Here is a 12,616-nt window from a genome sequence, read left to right as displayed (position 1 = left end):
AAGATCTGGAGCTCGGGTGCTCGTTGTTGTGGTTCTGTTCGCCGAGTTGGGAATTTGTGTTGCAGACGTTTCGTCCCCTGTCTAGGTGACATCCTCAGTGCTTGGGAGCCTCCTGTGAAGCGCTTATGTGATCTTTCCTCCAGCATTTATAGTGGTTTGTATCTGCCGATTCCGGTTGTCAGTTCCAGTTGTCCGCTGTAGTGGCCGGTATATTGGGTCCAGGTTGATGAGCTTATTGATTGAATCTGTGGATGAGTGCCATGCCTCTAGGAATTACCTGGCTGTTCTCTGTTTGGCTTGTCCTATAATAGTGGTGTTGTCCCAGTCGAATTCATGTTGCTTGTCATCTGCCTGTGTGACTACTAAGGGTAGCTGGTCGTGTCGTTTCGTGGCTAGTTGGTGTTCATGGATGCGGATTGTTAGCTGTCTTCCTGTTTGTCCTATGTAGTGTTTTGTGCAGTCCTTGCATGCGATTTTGTACACTACATTGGTTTTGCTCATGCTGGGTGTCAGGTGAGTTGTTGTCTGAGAGTGGCTGTTGGTTTGTGTGCTGTTATGAGTCCTTGAGATCGCAGTAGTCTGGCTGTCAGTTCCGAAATGTTCTTGATGTATGGTAGTGTGACTAGTCCTTTGGGTCGTGGCATGTCTTCATTCTGTTGTCTTTCCCCGAGACATCTGTGGATGAAATTGTGTGGAGTTTGACCCCACCCCGCAGCTCACCAATAGGAAAAACAACACACTGAGAAACCGACAAAAAAAATGGACAGATAAGCAGGTTTGACCGTCAGAGTGTGAAACCTGAAAGCAACAACACCCCCAGACTCTATGGACTACCTAAAGTGCACAAACCAGCCATCCCACTCAGACCCATAGTATCACTACCAGGGACACCATCACACAAACTGGCTAAAGAACTACAGCAGAAACTGAAACACCTGATCAGTGGATCCAGACACTCTGTACAGTCAACACAGGAATTCTTGGACATCATCAGAAATATACACATAGACAAGGAAGAAACTATGGTCTCATTCGATGTAACGGCACTGTTCACCTCTATCGACAAAACCCTAGCCAGAGAAACAATAGCCAACCTGCTGGACAGACACAACAGACAACAAGACGGGGAACCTATCAACAAAGACTCCATACTCAAACTACTGGACCTGTGCCTCACAACACACTTCACATTCAACATCCAAATATATGAACAAATCAACGGCACCCCCATGGGCTCACCCATCTCTGGACTCATAGCAGAAGCGGTAATGCAAAGGTTAGAACAAACAGTCTTACCGCAAATTCACTCAAACTCTGGGTCAGATATGTGGATGACACCTTTGTAATCATTAAAATCACAGAAATAGAGAACAAACACCAGATCATCAACGCCACACTCACAGGAATCCGATTCACTCGAGAGGAAGAAAAGGACAACCAACTCCCATTCCTAGACGTGATGGTACAGAGAACACCAAACGGAGAATTCACCACAAAGGTTTACAGGAAAGCCACACACACAGACCAAGTCCTGAACTACGAAAGCAACCACCCCAACACACACAAAAGAAGTTGCATCAAGACACTATTCAAAAGGGCCACAACACACTGCAGTACACCAGAACTGCAAAAAGAGGAAGAAGAACACCGATACAATGTATTCGCCAAAAACGGATACCCCCACAATTTCATTAGGGATTGTCTGTATGGATTTGCTAGACGACTGTCCTCTGATTTTGATGAGGGCAGTGCAGATGATGTGGTTTATATGGAGTTCATTAAGGTCTTTGACAAGTTCCCACATGGAAGGCTGGTCCAAAAGGGAAGAGCCATAAGACCATAAGACCTAGGAGTGGAAGTAAGGCCATTCGGCCCATCGAGTCCACTCCGCCATTCAATCATGGCTGATGCGCATTTCAGCTCCACTTGCCAGCGTTCTCCCCGTAGCCCTTAATTCCTCTAGACAACAAGAACCTATCAATCTCGGCCTTGAAGACATTTAGCGTCCCGGCTTCCACTGCACTCCGTGGCAATGAATTCCACAGGCCCACCACTCTCTGGCTGAAGAAATGTCTCCGCATTTCCGTTCTGAAATGACCCCCTCTAATTCTAAGGCTGTGTCCACGGGTCCTAGTCTCCTCGCCTAACAGAAACAATTTTCTAGCATCCACCTTTTCAAAGCCATGTATTATTTTGTACGTCTCTATTAGATCTCCCCTTAATCTTCTAAACTCCAACGAATACAACCCCAGTATCCTCAGCCGTTCCTCATATGCTAGACCTGTCATTCCAGGGATCATCCGTGTGAATCTCCGCTGGACACGTTCCAGTGCCAGTATGTCCTTCCTGAGGTGTGGGGACCAAAACTGGACACAGTACTCCAAATGGGGCCTAACCAGAGCTTTATAAAGTCTTAGTAGTACATCTCTGCTTTTATATTCCAACCCTCTTGAGATAAGAGACAACATTGCATTCGCTTTCTTAATCACAGACTCAACCTGCATGTTTACCTTTAGAGAATCCTCGACTAGCACTCCCAGATCCCTTTGTGCTTTGGCTTTATTAAGTTTCTCACCATTTAGAAAGTAGTCCATTCCTATATTCTTTTTGCCAAAGTGCAAGACCTCGCACTTGCTCACGTTAAATTCCATCAGCCATTTCCTGGACCACTCTCCCAACCTGTCTAGATCCTTCTGTAGCCTCCCCACTTCCTCAGTACTACCTGCCTGTCTACCTAACTTTGTATCATCGGCAAACTTCGCTAGAATGCCCCCGGTTCCCTCATCCAAATCATTAATATATAATGCGAACAGCTGTGGCCCCAGTACCGAACCCTGCGGGACACCGCTCGTCACCGGCTGCCATTCTGAAAAAGAACCTTTTATCCCAACTCTCTGCCTTCTGTTAGATAGCCAATCCTCAATCCATCCCAGCAGCTCACCTCGAACACCATGGGCCCTCACCTTGCTCAGCAATCTCCCGTGTGGCACCTTATCAAAGGCCTTTTGAAAGTCCAGATAGACCACATCCACTGGGTTCCCCTGGTCTAACCTACTTGTTACCTCTTCAAAAAATTCCAACAGGTTTGTCAGGCATGACCTCCCTTTACTAAATCCATGTTGACTTGTTCTAATCAGACTCTGCTCTTCCAAGAATTTAGAAACCTCATCCTTAATGATGGATTCTAGAATTTTACCAACAACCGAGGTTAAGCTGATTGGCCTATAATTTTCCATCTTTTGCCTTGATCCTTTCTTGAACAAGGGGGTTACTACAGCCATCTTCCAATCGTCCGGGACCTTTCCTGACTCCAGTGACTCTTGAAAGATCTCAACCAATGCCTCTGCTATTTCCTCAGCAACCTCTCTCAGAACTCTAGGGTGTATCCCATCGGGGCCAGGAGATTTATCAATTTTAAGACTTTTTAACTTTTCTAGCACTATCTCTTTCGTAATGGCAACCATACTCAACTCAGCCCGGTGACACCCTTTAATTTTTGGGATATTACTCCTGTCTTCCACTGTGAAAACTGACGCAAAGTACTTGTTAAGTTCTCCTGCTATTTCCTTATCTCCCATCACTAGGCTCCCTGCATCAGTTTGAAGTGGCCCAATGTCTACTTTTGCCTGTCGTTTGTTTCTTATGTACTGAAAGAAACTTTTAACTATTATTTCTAATATTACTGGCTAGCCTACCTTCATATTTGATCCTCTCATTTCTTATTACACTCTTTGTTATCCTCTGTTTGCTTTTGTATCCTTCCCAATCTTCTGATTTCCCACTGTTCTTAGCCACTTTATAGGATCTCTCTTTTTCTTTAATACATTTCCTGACTTCCTTTGTCAGCCAAGGTTGTCTAATCCCTCCCCGGTTAATCTTTCTTTTCTTGGGAATGAACCTCTGTACAGTGTCCTCAATTATACCTACAAACTCCTGCCATTTTTGCTCTAGTGTCTTCCCGGTTAGCCTCTGCTTCCAGTCTATTTTAGTCAGTTCCTCTCTCATGCCCTCATAATTACCTTTATTCAACTGTAACACCATTACATCAGATTTCGCCTTCTCCCTTTCAAACTCCAGACTGAACTCTACCATATTATGGTCGCTACTTCCTAAGCCCATGGGATCCAAGGTAAGTTGGTAAATTGGCTCCACAATTGGTGGAGGGTTGGTTTTCTGATTGAAAGCCTTTGCCCAGCAGGTGTACCACAGGGATCTGTGCAGGAGCCATTGCTGTTCATTATGGACATTAATCACTCGGATGTGAAAGCAGAAGGTAACATTAGTAGGTTTACAGATAACATGAAAGGTGAGGGTGTTGTCCAGAGTGAGGGGGATGGACTCAGGCTGCAGTCTGATATCGATCAGATGATAAACTGAGCAGAGTAATGGCAGACAGAGTTTACTTCTGATCACTGTGAGGTAATGCATTGTGGGAAGTCTAATAAACGAATGATATACATCATGAATGGTAGGTCCTCCTGGAGTACTGAGGAATACAGGGACCTTGGTGGGCAAGTCCCTGGATGTCTGAAGGTGTCAGCACAGGTAGACAGGGTGGGGAATACGCCTGAACTGGGAACAGGAGGGGGACCCACATCCTGGTGGGGAACGTTACTGGAGCTGCTCGAGAGGATTTAAACTCGTCTGGCAGGGCTGTGTGACCACAAAGAGTTGTAAGGCCAGAAAGAAAGTTGAGGCTGGTACAAATGTTCAAGAGAGGAATATAAGTAGACAAGGCAGGCAAGAACATAGCAGACAATTAGGGAAAACTGGTGGATTAAACGGCAGTTATTTCAATGCAAAGGCCCAGACAGATAAGGCAGATGAACCCAGAGCATGGATGGGAACATGGGATTGGGATCCCATAGATATTACAGAAACACAGCTGAGGGAGCAACAGGAGCAGCTCAATGATCCGGAGAATACAGGAAGGATAGAACAGGAGGCAAATCAGGAGGAGAGCGGGTGGGTTTGATTGGGGGAAAACATCCCAGCAGTACCTCGAGGGAGGATTCATGTCGGATCGCCCAGTTAAACGATATTAGTGGAACTGAGAAATAAAAATTGGTCATTAGTTTTCTACGGTCGGACTACCGCGATAGGCAATGGGAGATGGAGGAGCAAATATGTCAGGAGATTTCAGATATCTCTGAGAATAATAGGGTTGTAATGATAGGGGATCTTAACCGTTCCAAACCTGGACTGGGATTGCTACTAAGTTAAGCATTTGGATGGAAGGAATTTGTTAAGTGTGTTCCGAAAACTCCCAGTCATTATGTAAGTGGCCCAACTGGAGAATGGGGCTATACCTGACCTCCCTTTGGGAAACAAGCTCGGGAACGGGACTGAGGTGTTAGTGGGGGAGCACTTTGGAAAGTTACCACAATTGTATTAGTTTGAAAATAGTGATGGAAAAGGACAGGCCTGGTCCACAAGTTAAAGTTATTCAATGGAGCAAGATAGTATTAGACAGGAATTTTTAAAGTAGATCTGGGTCGGCTATTTGCAGATAAAGGGAAGTCTGGCAAGTAGGAATATTTTAAAACCGAGATAAAAGGAGCGTTCAGCGCCAGCGTGTTCCTGTTGGTGTGCAGCTCAATGCTGACTGAATTAGAAAACACTGGCTGAGTTTCGAGGCTGTGGTCAAGATAAAAGGGGTCACATGTCAGATCTAACTAGCTGACTCAAGGGAATCCCTTCAGGAGCATCGGGGCTGTAGAAATACACTTAGGATGGAAATCAGAAATGTAAAAAGGGGACACGAGATCGCTTTGGCAGAGAAAGTTAAGGAGAATCCAAAGAGACTCTACAAGTGTATTAAGAGCAAAAGAAGAGCTCGGGACAAACCCGGTCTCCTTAATGATCAATGAAGGCAACGATGTGTGAAACTACAAGATCCAAAACAAATATTTCACTTTGGAACTTACTGTGGATAAAGACTGGGGCACTCAGGGAACTAAACAGTGTTTGGCCTGACCACTATTGGAATACTGTGTGCAATTCTGGTCTCAATGCCATCGGAAGGATGTCGTGGAACATGAAAGGGTTCAGAAGAAATGACCAAAGATGTTGCCAGGGTTGGAGGGTTTGTGCTTCAGGGAAAAGCCTGAATAGGCTGGGGCTGTTTTCACTTGAACATGGGAAGCTGAGGAGTTAACCGATAAAAGGTGTTTAAAATCATGGTGGTCATCGATAGGGTCAATAGACAAGGTCATTTCCCCAGGCGAGGGAAACTTTTCAAAGGGGTCTAAAGGACAACTGGCTCCCACAGAGTGGATGGAATAAGCTGCCAGAGCAAATAGTGGAGGCTGATAGAAATACATTTAAAAGGCATGTGGATGGGTGTATGAATAGCAAGGGTTCAGAGGGATATTGGCAAAATTGTGGCAAATGTGACTAGAAACGTCATGCAGGAGTTGGTCCGAAGGGCCTGTTTCCGTGCTGAACATCTCTATGACTCAACGTCTTGAAATGAGTCCACATTATAGAAAAGGAGGTGCTGGAGGTTTTAAAACACAAAGGTAGATAAATCCCCAGGACCTGATCAAATGGATCTCAGGACATTGTGGGAAGCTGGTGAAGAAATTGTAGGGCCCCTAGCAGAGATATTTGTAACATAGAGAGCTGTGTGTGATAGGCTGATAGACTGGAGGGTGGCATTGTGGACAGTGAAGAAGGTTTTCTGAGATTACAAAGGGATCCTGATTAAATGTGTGAATGAATGGCTGAAAAACTGTAGATGGAGTTTAATCTGAATAAATGCAAGGTAATGCATTTTGTGCAACAAACACGGGCAGGGCTCATACAATTAATGGCAAGGCCTTCAGTAGTGTTATAGAACAGAGGGACCTCAGGGTTCAGCTACATAATTCTTTGAAGTTTGTAACATGGAGAGACAGGATAGTTTTAAAAAGGTGCTGGCCTCACTTGCTTTAATTGCTCAGTCCTTTGGATATAGGAGTTGGGAAGTAGCATTGAGATTATGCAGGCCATTGGTGAGTCCTCTTCTGGAATACTGTGTCCAGTTCTGGTTGCCCAGTTATAGGAAGGATATTATTAAGCTGGAAAGGGTTAGGGAGGAGATTTACTGGGATGTGGCTGGGTACGAAAGGCTTCAGTATAAGGAAAGGCTGAATAGGTTGGTATTTTTCACTGAAACCTGAATGTTGACAGATGACCTCATAGAAGTTTATAAAATCATGAGGGGGATAGATAGAGTTAATGGGAGTTGTCTTTTCCCATGGACAGGGGAGTTTCAAGACAAGGCACGACTTTTTTAAGTTTAGAGGAGAAACATTTTCAAAAAAGACACGAGAGGCACATCGTTACACAGAGGGTGGGTTGCGTGTGGAATGAACTTGCCAAGGAAGGGGTGAACATGGGGACAATAACAATGTTTAAAAGACATTTGGATTAGTACAGAAATAGGAAAGGTTTGAAGGGATGTGATCCAGGAACAGGCAGGTGCGATGAGATCAGTTTTAGAGTATGGTTAGCGTTAACCAAAGAGTACGGTATGACTCTGACTATGATTGTAATGTTATGTCATCAATTAAGAAAGGCTGCAAGAGAAAGCCAGGGAACTACAGACTGATGAGCGAGACATCAGGGTGGGTCAGTTGTTGGAGGTCATTCTGAGAGGTAGGTCTTACATGCATTTGGAAAGATAAGGCCTGATTACGGACAGCCAGCATGGCTTTGTGCATGGGAAAACATGTCCCACAATCTTGACTGGAGTTTGCTCAAGATGTGACCAAAAAGATAAAAGATAGACTAAAACAAGAGCAACAGACGTTGTTTCTGGCTTCTGCAAGCCCTTGTTCAGGGTGTAGCATGATACATTAGTTAGTAAGGGTAGATCACAAGGGATCAGGGAGAGCTCACCAACTGGATATAAAATGGGATGACAGTGGGAGACAGAGGGTGGAGGGAGAGGGTGGAGGGAGAGGGTGGAGGGAGAGGGTGGAGGGAGAGGGTGGAGGGAGAGGGTGGAGGGAGAGGGTGGAGGGAGAGGGTGGAGGGAGAGGGTGGAGGGAGAGGGTGGAGGGAGAGGGTGGTGGGAGAGGGTGGTGGGAGAGGGTGGTGGGAGAGGGTTGTTGTTCAGACTGGAGGCCTCTGACCAGCAGTGTGCTGTAAGGATTGGTGCTGGGACCACTGTTGTGCACCATTTACATAAACAATTTGAGTGAAAATACAGGAGTCCCTGTTCGTATGTTTATGGATACCAAGATGAGTGGAAGAGTGGGCAGGGAATATAATTATCGAAGGGGATGTTAATCAACTGGGCCAAGGAATGAAAGATGGAGTTTAATTCAGGTGTTGGATTTAGTTAAGACAAACCAGGGAGGACTCATACGGATAATAGTTGGGCCCTGGGCAGTGCAGTCGAACAGAGAGAGACCAAGGGGTGCAGTTACATTGTTCCTTGGACTGGCATCACAGGGCGACAGGGTGTTGAAAGCAGCAATTGGCACACTTGTCTTCATTGGTCAGAGCATTGAGTACATGAGTTAGAGATATTGGTAACACTGTCGTCAATATTTCTCCTGGGCAGAGGAGGCCACAGGGCGACGTTATAAAGGTTTATGAAACCATGTATGATCTAAGTAAGGTGAATTGACAAGGGTAGGTGAGTCCAAAGCTAGAGGCATAAATGTGGGGTGAGAGAGCAAGGATTTAAAGAGGGAGCTGAGGGGCAACATTATCCACAGAGGATGGTGCATAGACGGAATGGACTGCCAGAGGAAATGGTAAAAACAAGTACAATTTCAACATTGAAAAGACACTCGGGCAGGTACATGGAGAGGTGAAGATTTGAAGGGATATGAGCCAAACACAGGCAAACACGACTCATTCCATTTAGGGAACCTCGGCTGAAGAGTCATGCCGCACAGAAACAGACCCTGTGTCTCCAGTTTTTGGAGGAGGAGACTATCGAGACAAGGCATGTTGTAGAGACTGAAGCAAGTTACAGTGATACAGATGGTCATCTGGACTGGAGGTTTCAAATATGTGAAATAATTGGTGAGAGGGGAGGAGATGACAGAGATAGGAACTGTTATAGGAGTTAGAATGATTGAAGACACTGGTCCTCAATACAAGCCATAGATACAGTGTTGGAGAGGGAATAGAGAACAGAAAGATCCCAGGCAGCATTACCACCCTCTCGTGGGAGGCCTGCTTTCCCCTCAGTTGTTCTGATGCTCCCTAAGAAAGCACAGGCCTGGACTGATACCTGGGAACTCCCGATGCTGTCTCATTACAACATAACCTGCAGCAGGCGTGGTGATTGAGCCTGGGGTGTGTCTGTACTGTGCTCCCCTCCAGCACTTTCTCTATGTCATGTCTTGTTAGCTGATGTTTGGATCCCCCTTATTACTTTCTGCTCTGTGCACTGGAATGATCTTACCTGGCAGCAGGATGTATTGAAGACTCCCGACCTCCCTGACTTTGTCTTTCTGGCTGACCAACCATCGTCCCAACCAGCAGTTGGCAAGTCTATTGAGTCAGGAACTCCATGAGTACCTGTAGAAGACACAGAAATAGGCAAAATGGGAAATTAGACTAATGCTTTGAGGGTTACACATATAGAATGGCACTGAGCCCACAGAGATCTCGAAAATCCCAGTCTCCATTCCTGATCTGTGCTGCCTCATCTCTCTGGAGTGGAGAATTCTGTTGGCTCATGGTCTGGAGTAGCTTCAAAAGTGAGAGACGCTAACAGAGGCAGCAATTAGACCCACACAGTGAGGGATACCACATGGAGAGGTACTGAGTCACATCACCAGAGTGCCGGATCAAACAAGTGTGCAGGAAGAAAGGGTTTTGATTCATGTTGCAATGGGATATACAAACTGTGAGCAGGCGAAGTGGTGGCCTAGTAGCATTATGTGTGACAATTTATACAGAAACTCAGCAAGTTTTCTCTGGACACAGGTTCAAATCCCGCCATTGCAAATGATTGAGTGTGAAGTAAATGCTTCAAAAACGATGTAATTAAAAACCTGTAAGTGAATATTAAACAATTACTGAAGTTAAGAAACATCCATCGGGTGCATTCCTGTCTTTAGTGAAGTAATCTAAAGTGGGACTGCGATATCACAGGTATTACAGAAACACAGCTGAGGGAGGGACAGGACAGGCAGCTCAATGTTCCAGGGGACAGATGCTGCAGGAAGGACAGAAGGGGAGCTGAGAGAGGAGGAGAGCTGCTGGTTCTGATGGGATGAAACATCCCAGCAGGACTGAGAGAGGATATTGCTGCAGGATCGCCCAGTGAAGCTGTGTTCATGGAATTAATCAATAACAATGGGTCTGCCCTTTCCTCTGATTGTTCTACAGACCCCGAGAGCCCCGCCCTCCTGCACCTTGACCTTCCCAAGATGGCGGCCCTGAGGCCCGCGCTCCCTCTTCCCTCAAACAAATGGCGGCCGTGACCCTGGGCCACTTCCCTGATCAGAGACCGCCACCTCCTTACCCGGGCCTGGAGGGTCTTTTTCGAGTTTTTTTTTAACCTTTACTTGTGAATTCTCTCCGCTCCTTTCTCCCAGCGAGGCTCTGAGCACCGCTCTCTGAAGCCGCTCGCAGCCGCTGCCGGAGAAAGCAGCTCCATTTCTCTCTGCACTGACCAATGTGACATTGCGCATGCTCTGCATTGAAACCAAACTGCGCGTGCATCTGAGGTTATCAGTGAGTTCATAGATAATATTCATAACTGCACAGACTGATGGGTAAAATATTAGTCATTAACAATTGTTTTGTCAAGTTACAGTCATAGAGATGTCTAACATGCAAATAGATTGTCTGGTCCAAATCAACCATAACGGCCAGGTATGTAAATTACTAATCGTTCTGGGAGTTTGAAAAGAAGTTTCTTACTCGAGTTGTGTAAATCGATTGGAAATATGTACATTATCAGATTTACATTTCAACTACAGGATTTCTTAAAATCTCACATTGATTTATGAGAGAGATTTAATGCTCCACTATATCATGAGAATGATCAATCCTGCAAAATAGTTTGCTCTCTGACCAATCTTGAAGCGTTCACTCCCGAGAATGCTTTGGCCCCGCTCCTCATTCACTCTGGTTGGAGGACCGGTCACTCCTCGGTCCTCCTGTTCCGCCCCTTCCTCCCAATTGCAGAGTTGATTCGGGCGTGACTTAGCAGGCAAGGGACAAAGGAAGTTCGAGTCGATGTTTTGTGTCGCGGTGAAAATATCCCGAATCTTGGACGAGAGGCCTGGGTTCAATTCACTGCTTGTGCAGATATGTGTAATAACAACTTTAGCAGGTTCATTCGGAAAACTAAGGGAAGTCAGGAACAGTGAAAACAAGAGAAAATGCATTCAATGTGATGGGGCTTTCAATGCTCAGATGATTTGACTCTTTACCAAGCGTTTCAGGGTCCCAGTACAGACTATTGCACTGCTCTTCGTGCGCAGCCAGATACCACGATTGTAGGGCAAAGTGGTGGGATATAGAGGTGCTTTTCTGGAAGGCGCTCGGTTTTTGTGGGGAAAACAGTTGAGAAGGAGTCGGGTTTTGTATGGAGCTACCTGTCCCCCTCCTGTTGCAGCCTCTTATTATTGCTCTGACTCTACCTCGTACATGGAGAAAGTGAGGACTGCAGATGCTGGAGATCAGAGCTGAAAAATTTATTGCTGGAAAAGCGCAGCAGGTCAGGCAGCATTCTGTACCTCGTACATGTTTGGTAGAGATCAGTGACATTTCGTAAGCCCACAATACAAGATCCATCACTCAGTTTAAGTCAGTAAAAATCACTTGTAGCACAATAGTCAGAGAACAATACAGCGCAGAACAGGCTCTTCAGTCCTTGATGTTGCGCCAACCTATGAACTATTCTCAGCTCATCCCCCTACACTATCCTGAAATCACCCATGTGCTTATGTAAAGGATTGTTTAAATCTCGCTATAGTGGCTGAGTTAACGACATTAATAGGTAGTGGATTCCATGCCCGAACCACTCTGAGTAAAGAACCTGCCTCTGACATCTGTCTTAAATCTATCATCCCTCAATTTGTAGATATGCCCCCTTATACACACTAATGTCTTCATCCTAGGAAAAAGACTTTCACTGTTTACCCTATTGTCGGACTCTGGCTCAATTTACTAACTTACTTTCTTCTATGTGTGAGCCAAGTCCTGCGTGTTCTTTAAAATGAAGCAATGGGAGAAGGTATTCGGTGTCACACTTCTTGAGTTTATTTTACAGTAAGTGGATAAAGCATACAGAGCTCTGGGTCTCGACCTTTCCGTCCCTGACAAACTATACAGTGTGTCAGTTCAGAAAAATACCACACCCTTGTCCCTGACCCAGTCTTTTTATATAGTAAAAAATATCATGCAGTCACTGAGGTGGGATTATCTTCTGATTGGTTGTTAGTCTGACTCCATTCTCTGCCTCCTTCCATTCCCGGATGTTCGACCCCACGTGACCTTGTTTTGCGTGCGAAACGGAGTACCACGTGAACCCATTTTGCCCGCGATACGGAGGACCACGTGACCTCCCTGCACGCCTCCGGCACGTGAAACAGCGCATCACGTGACCTTCTTTTGGAACGGTGCGATGCACCACGTGACCTTATCCTGCACG

At 45.7% G+C, this 12,616-nt stretch overlaps 1 long non-coding RNA gene across 1 annotated transcript in view; it reads right to left on the bottom strand.

Moving 5' to 3' along the window:
• LOC140470059 (uncharacterized) overlaps positions 1-9,518 on the bottom strand; it is a 28,316-nt gene extending 18,798 nt beyond the window's left edge. Inside the window, exon 1 of the long non-coding RNA XR_011956325.1 lies at positions 9,410-9,518. This is a non-coding gene — a long non-coding RNA (uncharacterized lncRNA). The remainder of the gene's footprint in view (positions 1-9,409) is intronic.
• Between the last annotated feature and the right edge of the window lie 3,098 nt (positions 9,519-12,616).

This window comes from Chiloscyllium punctatum, chromosome 50 (assembly GCF_047496795.1).
Source record: "Chiloscyllium punctatum isolate Juve2018m chromosome 50, sChiPun1.3, whole genome shotgun sequence".
Taxonomy (NCBI): Eukaryota; Metazoa; Chordata; class Chondrichthyes; order Orectolobiformes; family Hemiscylliidae; genus Chiloscyllium; species Chiloscyllium punctatum.
This window is presented reverse-complemented; position numbering and strand designations above follow the sequence as displayed.